This window comes from Daphnia pulicaria, unplaced genomic scaffold (assembly GCF_021234035.1).
Source record: "Daphnia pulicaria isolate SC F1-1A unplaced genomic scaffold, SC_F0-13Bv2 h1tg000094l, whole genome shotgun sequence".
NCBI classification, from domain to species: Eukaryota; Metazoa; Arthropoda; class Branchiopoda; order Diplostraca; family Daphniidae; genus Daphnia; species Daphnia pulicaria.
Window position 1 is genome coordinate 17,648 of NW_025804802.1, and position 7,353 is coordinate 25,000.

At 49.2% G+C, this 7,353-nt stretch overlaps 3 non-coding genes across 3 annotated transcripts in view; all 3 read left to right on the forward strand.

Moving 5' to 3' along the window:
- Positions 1-2,345: 2,345 nt before the first annotated feature.
- On the forward strand, positions 2,346-4,640 carry LOC124318967. Its single transcript, XR_006912659.1, has one exon. It is a non-coding gene; the product is annotated as a small subunit ribosomal RNA (ribosomal RNA).
- Positions 4,641-5,576: 936 nt separating this feature from the next.
- LOC124318965 lies at positions 5,577-5,729 on the forward strand. The gene has a single exon (XR_006912656.1). It is a non-coding gene; the product is annotated as a 5.8S ribosomal RNA (ribosomal RNA).
- Positions 5,730-6,370: 641 nt separating this feature from the next.
- LOC124318964 overlaps positions 6,371-7,353 on the forward strand; it is a 4,576-nt gene continuing 3,593 nt past the window's right edge. The window contains exon 1 of the ribosomal RNA XR_006912655.1: positions 6,371-7,353. This exon is cut by the window's right edge and continues 3,593 nt beyond it. This is a non-coding gene — a ribosomal RNA (large subunit ribosomal RNA).

Consider the following 7,353-nt stretch of genomic DNA (forward strand, 5'->3'; position numbering starts at 1 on the left):
ACTATCGGGCGAATAGACGGGTGAAAGAAATAAAGTCGAAGCCGGTGGTTGGATAGATATCGAAGGGAAGGCGAAAGAGGCGAAAAGGAAAGCGCGAAATTTCTTTAGTAGCTTCGACGCAAAAACTTTGGTATCGACGGGGAGCTTTGGGAAATGAAACGAAGACGCAGAATGGGAAGTTGTCCGGTTCGGCGTTAGTTGTAGTTTCATTTCCACCGTAGCTGAGCTCCTTTCCGCCCGCCACTTCACATGATTTTAGTTTCGATTCCGTTCGATCGCGCTTGCACTGTCTTTGTTTTTTTTTCACTGCTTGGATCGCGGCTTTGCTCTAACCAGTTTAGCCCCATGCGATCAAAAAGTCTTAAAAAAAAAAACCGTTGAACGGAGACGAACTCGATGAGCTGTCGGTGTGTGAAATATCATTCCTTCGGTAAAACCGTTTTCGAAATTTCCGATGGTCGGTATATGTAAAAATATATCCGAACCGCGATGTGGACGGGAATTCAAACGCCCGCTTCACCGATTGGTGCGACAGCTGAGAAGCTCGTCACTCGATCCAACGACTCTTGGTCGAAAAGTTCAGAAGAGGTGCGCGCGTCAAACATTTTTTTGGTTTCGGACGTTTCGTTTCTTCGGCACGTGTGGTTTGTCTGTGGCCGTCTGTGAGAGAAATCGGACGCTTGTTCTTTGTTATTTTACCGTAACAAGACAAGACGGGAAAGATTCTTTCTTCCAAACTTACGGCATCATAACCATCAGCGTTTACCGTCAGCGACGATACGGAAGAGAAAAGAAAATGGTGCGCGTCTTTTCACTTTTTGACACCGTATCAAAAAAAATTACCGTTCAGGCGGAAATGTGTGTGTGTGTGTGTGAGCCGAGAGATAAAAAATAAAAAAGCCACCAAACAGAACGCTTTCAAATTATTTCGTGCGGCGTGCGCATATTTCACATTTTGCCGTTTGACGGAAGCTCGTTGTGTGGAACACAGAAGTGGAGATGGACGGAGTTGAAGGGGGGCGAAGACGGCCCGGTCGGACAAAGTCAAGAGATTGAAATATACGAGAGAATTGGGTGGAAGTGATGGCAAATCTATAAAATTCAAAAATCGGATGAGATGCGAGGACCGCAAAATGTGGCGTCGACTCTGACTCTCTTTTACTACGAACTTCCCTTCGACGGAAGATATCGAGAGCTGAGCTGAGCGCCCGCTGAGTATGGCCGGCGTAATTACAAACGAGTTACGGTTGGAGCTATATCGATTGTACGTATCCCGAACGTTCATCGAACAAGCCAGATCAACTCGGCGCCCGGTAAGATGTACGCTCAGTTATGGCCATGACACACGAAGGGAGAATTCAAACGGCTGTGAGTGTACGGCCCGCCCGGAGTTGTGTGTAGGCAGTGACCTCTCAAGAAAAAACGTAAAAAAATTTTTTTTGACAGTCACCGGTCTGCGACAAGTAATCAGTACGAAACTTGGGTGCAATGCAAAAAACATTTTGAGAATCCTTGCTTGACAACAACGAATCTAACACGATAAAAAAACGATCCCCATCGGTGTACCGCTTGCTTTTCTCGCGCTTCGGCGCAGAATCGCTTATTCAGCTGCCCTTGGAATATGTTCGTTTCGTGCATACTTGATCTCGGTCATTCTTCGGTGAACTCTTAAAGAATTGCGCACTTTTATAGGGGTAGTCTGGTTGCTTGTCTCGACTTGAAATGATTTGTTTTTTTCCGCCCATGACTTTCTATACGATGCCTCTATGCTGGCCTCTGACCGCGGTTGTTCCGAGTTTTCTCTTTCTCTTCGAAAGTCTTTGCGGAAAATTCTGCCTCGTGTGACCGTTGAGCGGTGAGGTGTGTGTGTGTGTGTGTGTCGTGCGGGGTGATGCGAGAGTGTGCCTCGGCGGTGGAAAAATAAAAATAAAACTCTGAGCCCACAAAAATTTAAAAGATGTATGCTTGTCAGCTTAGTAAAGCAGGCTTGACTTATGAGCATACAGCACGCCACATATGACCGTCGAAAACCGTAATACGGGAAAAAAAGTTGATGAATATATCAAGACCGGTCGAATGAATCCGATTCACTTTGGGCTCATAGACCGTTGAATGGTCTTTGACTTTGGAAATTGAAATGAAAAAAATCCAACAAACGGATCGGATCGGTGTTTCTCTTCACTGGGACTCGCTGTGACACGCCAGGCGTTGCGATCAAAAATTTTAGTTTCCGAAGAAAAAGAAAAAAAACGAAAAACGTGTTGATTTGGTGTGTGTTTGGTGATGCGTGGGCGAAATAAAAACCCGCAACTCGCCGGATGCATATCAAACAAACATACACGAAATACCTGGTTGATCCTGCCAGTAGCATATGCTTGTCTCAAAGATTAAGCCATGCATGTCTAAGTACAAGCCGCTAGACGGCGAAACCGCGAATGGCTCAATAAATCAGTTATGGTTCCTTAGATCCACTCCATCCTACTTGGATAACTGTGGTAATTCTAGAGCTAATACATGCACTCGAGCCTCGACTGCGGGCTTTCGGGCTCGCAGAAGAGGTGCTTTTATTAGATCAAAACCAGTCGGGGCCGGGCTTTCGGGCTCGCGCACCGTACCAATTTTGGTGACTCTGGATAACTTCACGCCGATCGCACGGCCTTCGCGCCGGCGACGTATCTTTCAAATGTCTGCCTTATCAACTGTCGATGGTAGGTTACGCGCCTACCATGGTTGCAACGGGTAACGGGGAATCGGGGTTCGATTCCGGAGAGGGAGCCTGAGAAACGGCTACCACATCCAAGGAAGGCAGCAGGCGCGCAAATTACCCACTCCCGGCACGGGGAGGTAGTGACGAAAAATAACGATACGGGACTCTTCCGAGGCCCCGTGATTGGAATGAGTACACTTTAAATCCTTTAACGAGGAACCATTGGAGGGCAAGTCTGGTGCCAGCAGCCGCGGTAACTCCAGCTCCAATAGCGTATATTAAAGTTGTTGCGGTTAAAAAGCTCGTAGTCGGATGTCTGTCTTCGGCCGGGCGGCGCCGCTCTGAATCAAGGGTGTTGCGTTTCACGCTCTGGGAGCCCGGGTGTCAAAGCCCGACTCTCTTCACGGTCGGACAACATCGCCGGAGTGGTGGTCGGTGCGTCGTTGTTGTATCTGCGGCCAGAGTTGGAAAGTTCTTTCGGGTTCTTTTTTAAATTTTGGTCGTAGTTGACTCGATTCGCTCCACCCAGTCAATCGTTCGGGGTGCCCTTCACCGGGTGTCTCGGGCGGCCGGCAACGTTTACTTTGAACAAATTAGAGTGCTCAAAGCAGGTGTATCCCAACGCCTGAATATCGCAGCATGGAATGATGGAATAGGACCTCGGTCCGATTTTGCTGGTCTTTTACTTTTGGACCCGAGGTAATGGTCAATAGAGACGGACGGGGGCATTCGTACTGCGGCGACAGAGGTGAAATTCTTGGACCGCCGCAAGACGAACAACAGCGAAGGCATTTGCCAAGAATGTTTTCCTTGATCAAGAACGAAAGTTAGAGGTTCGAAGGCGATCAGATACCGCCCTAGTTCTAACCATAAACGATGCCAACCAGCAATCCGTCGGAGTTACTCCAATGACTCGACGGGCAGCTTCCGGGAAACCAAAGTCTTTGGGTTCCGGGGGAAGTATGGTTGCAAAGCTGAAACTTAAAGGAATTGACGGAAGGGCACCACCAGGAGTGGAGCCTGCGGCTTAATTTGACTCAACACGGGAAACCTCACCAGGCCCGGACACTGGAAGGATTGACAGATTGAGAGCTCTTTCTTGATTCGGTGGGTGGTGGTGCATGGCCGTTCTTAGTTGGTGGAGCGATTTGTCTGGTTAATTCCGATAACGAACGAGACTCTAGCCTGCTAAATAGGTGACGGGTTTTATCAATTGAAACCGAAGGGAGTACGGAGGCGTCGGGATCAGGTGGCGGCGATTCGGGTCTCGGTGGGACTGGTTCCTTTAGTGAGGCAATCTCTCGGCTTGGTTTCGTTGTGCTTTGTTCGTCGGGTGTACGGCCTTCACGGGTTGGTTGCCTGGCGGATGAGGTATGGCGGGGCTTTGTCGGGAATGTCTCGCGGGGGCTGGCTCTATTGTTATTCGGTCGTCGTCATCCCCGGCGATACCTTCTGCTCTCGCGTCCGTCACGCAGTCTTCTTAGAGGGACAAGCGGCGTCCAGCCGCGTGACAGTGAGCAATAACAGGTCTGTGATGCCCTTAGATGTCCTGGGCCGCACGCGCGCTACACTGAAGGAATCAGCGTGTTTCACTCTCCCTGTCCGAAAGGACCGGGTAACCGCTGAACCTCCTTCGTGGTTGGGATTGGGGACTGCAATGATCCCCATGAACCAGGAATCCCTAGTAGGCGCGGGTCACTAGCCCGCGTCGATTACGTCCCTGCCCTTTGTACACACCGCCCGTCGCTACTACCGATTGAATGATTTAGTGAGGCCTTCGGACGGGCTTGTCGGGGTGCCGTCGAGTGGGGAGCAATCTCTGCCCGTGCGGTGCCTACCAACGGCGAGACTGAAAGATGGTCGAACTTGATCCTTTAGAGGAAGTAAAAGTCGTAACAAGGTTTCCGTAGGTGAACCTGCGGAAGGATCATAAACGAACAAGACAAATGTTTTGCGCATATGGCTTTGGTTGAGCACGAAACAACTAAAAGTTGCAAAACAAAAAAAACCCCATCAAAAGTCTTTCGGCGTAAGACATCGTATGAACTATGTGTGGGTTGACGGAAGAAAATCATTTATTTTGAACGGGTATCAGGCGCTCTGATGCGCGGTGGTTTAAAGCGGATTCGCCTTTTCAAATTGATTTTTCTTTCCTCTCGGCTCAAAAAAAAACACAAAGTCTTTCGATTTGGTCTATGGCCGTGAGCAAATTCTTCCTGCTTCGATGGTGAATGTCTCTATAGATTCATTCGACCTTTAGCGGCGCTCACAGTGTTGACGTTAGTAGAGTGAAGAATACGATAGCCCGCCTGGGCCGCGAGTACCGAAGGAACAATAAAGGAGATTTTATAAAGTCTTAGTCCCTAAATCAAACACTTTGAAAAATAAAAACTCGGTGGATGGAGAGTCGGAAAAAAAAAAAAAAAACATCAAGATTTTGAACGGGTATCAGGCGCTCTGATGCGCGGTGGTTTAAAGCGGATACGCCCAATCGAAATTGTTTTTTTTTTGTTTCTCTCTTCGTCTTCGGGATTTTTTGATTCTCGGTGGGGGACGAAAGTGTGAGACTTTACTCTGGACGTTCTTTTCGGGCGTAGATACTCGTGGTTGCGTGCGTGTGCGTCGTATAGACTAACACTCCAAAGCCCGACACTATGCCGTTGAAAACCGAATGTTTTTTAAGCTTGCCCTTCGCCCTCTCGATGAAGTAGGAAGAATTCAAAATCACAATAACACACTAAACCCAAATTCTAGTACGAGTGTTTATCGGAACATTTTCTTTCTGGCTTTCTTTCTCCGCCCTCGCATTCATTTGCTTGGGCGGGTTGGAGAAAAAGAGAGAAGAAAACGAATATGTCGTTTTATATACGACCCTGAACGGTGGATCACTAGGCTCGTGGATCGATGAAGAGCGCAGCAAAGTGCGCTAATCCATGCGAACTGCAGAACACATGGAGCATCGAAATCTTGAACGTAAATGGCGGCCCAGCTTCTCGCTCGGGCCACATCTGACTGAGGGTCGGTCGAATGATGAACGAACAGAGATTTTTTCAGTCTTGGTTTTGCATGTTGGGTCGCGGCGAGATTTATTTTTCACCCGGCCTGACCGCATAAAAGCTCCCGAATCTCTAACGTCTGGGTGCCGCGCGACTTAAGTGTCCGCGATGCCTCAAATACAAAAAAGGGGGAAAAATAAAAGAAGGTTCGCCCTGTTTTGTTTTTTTCCTCTCTATTCAAAAGAAACCTTTTTCGATGGCAAAACAGATGGGAAATTTTTGAGCCAACTCAAAAAAAAATTTTAGAAATAAACACATCTTCTCGAACAAGGTGTCGGCTGCGTGTGCGCGATATACCGCTTCAACGCGAGTTTAGTTGTGTGTGTGCGCCGGGCGTGTCGAAGTGTCGACCACCGCGAATTATCACTCACTCTAACCGCTCGTTATGCAAGCTTGGTTCGCGCACGACGCGTTGTTTCAATACAAAAAGCCGCAGGACGCCCTGTCACTTTTCGTAAATTAATTTTTGCGAATAACGAGAGACTCGCTTTATTTCGAAAAAAAAAAATTTGAACCGGCAATTATTCAATCTTTCCCGGCTTTAAAACGCCAAAGTCTGCCGAGCTAGATAAAGTGTTGTCTCCTTTTGAAAACAAACAATTCATTCTGACCTCAGTTTAGATGAGACTACCCGCTGAACTTAAGCATATCAGTAAGCGGAGGAAAAGAAACTAACAAGGATTCCCTTAGTAGCGGCGAGCGAACAGGGATGAGCCCAGCACCGAACCTCGCGCCCGGTTGAGCGGGTGCCGAGGAATGTGGTGTTCGGGAGGATCGTGCGCGTCTGTCCGGTATCTATCGTCCAAGTCTCCATGAACGGGGCGAGCAACCCACAGAGGGTGTCAGGCCCGTAGATAAGACGAGCCGAGACCGTGCATCGGATCCCTTCCCAAGAGTCGGGTTGCTTGAGCGTGCAGCCCTAAGCGGGAGGTAAACTCCTTCTAAGGCTAAATATCGCCACGAGACCGATAGCGAACAAGTACCGCGAGGGAAAGTTGAAAAGAACTTTGAAGAGAGAGTTCAAGAGTGCGTGAAACCGTTCAGGGGGTTAAACGGGTGGGCCCTCGAAGGTCGAACAAGTCCCCGCTCCCGGCACTTGGTTGTATGCCCTTAACGCTGCATGGAGACTGCCTGAATTGGCGGCTCTCTTGCATAAGTCGTTCTGCGATCGCAATAGCCACGCCAAGGTCCGCAAGTGGGGGGCCTAGTAGGACTCCGCGACCGACTGGGTGTCTGTTACACGGGGCGTCCGTTAGCGAGTTTCGTGGTTACCTTCGCGGGTGCCGCGATGACGAGCGCGGCGTTTCCCAACAGTACTGCCCGGTCGTGACCTGTCTCCTCCCGGGAGGTGTCGTAGCTTTTTTTTGTAAAAGAGAAAAAGTTGCGGTGCTCAACCTGTGGAGGCCCAGAGCGGAGAGTAGAAGTCGGGTCCCACCCGACCCGTCTTGAAACACGGACCAAGGAGTCTAACATGTGCGCAAGTCGTCGAGAAATTATCAAACTAAACTCGCGAGGCGCAATGAAAGTGAAGCGGCCCCGATGAGGGTGCATCCGCGAGGGGTGATCCCGTCTCGAACAGAGCGGGCGCAA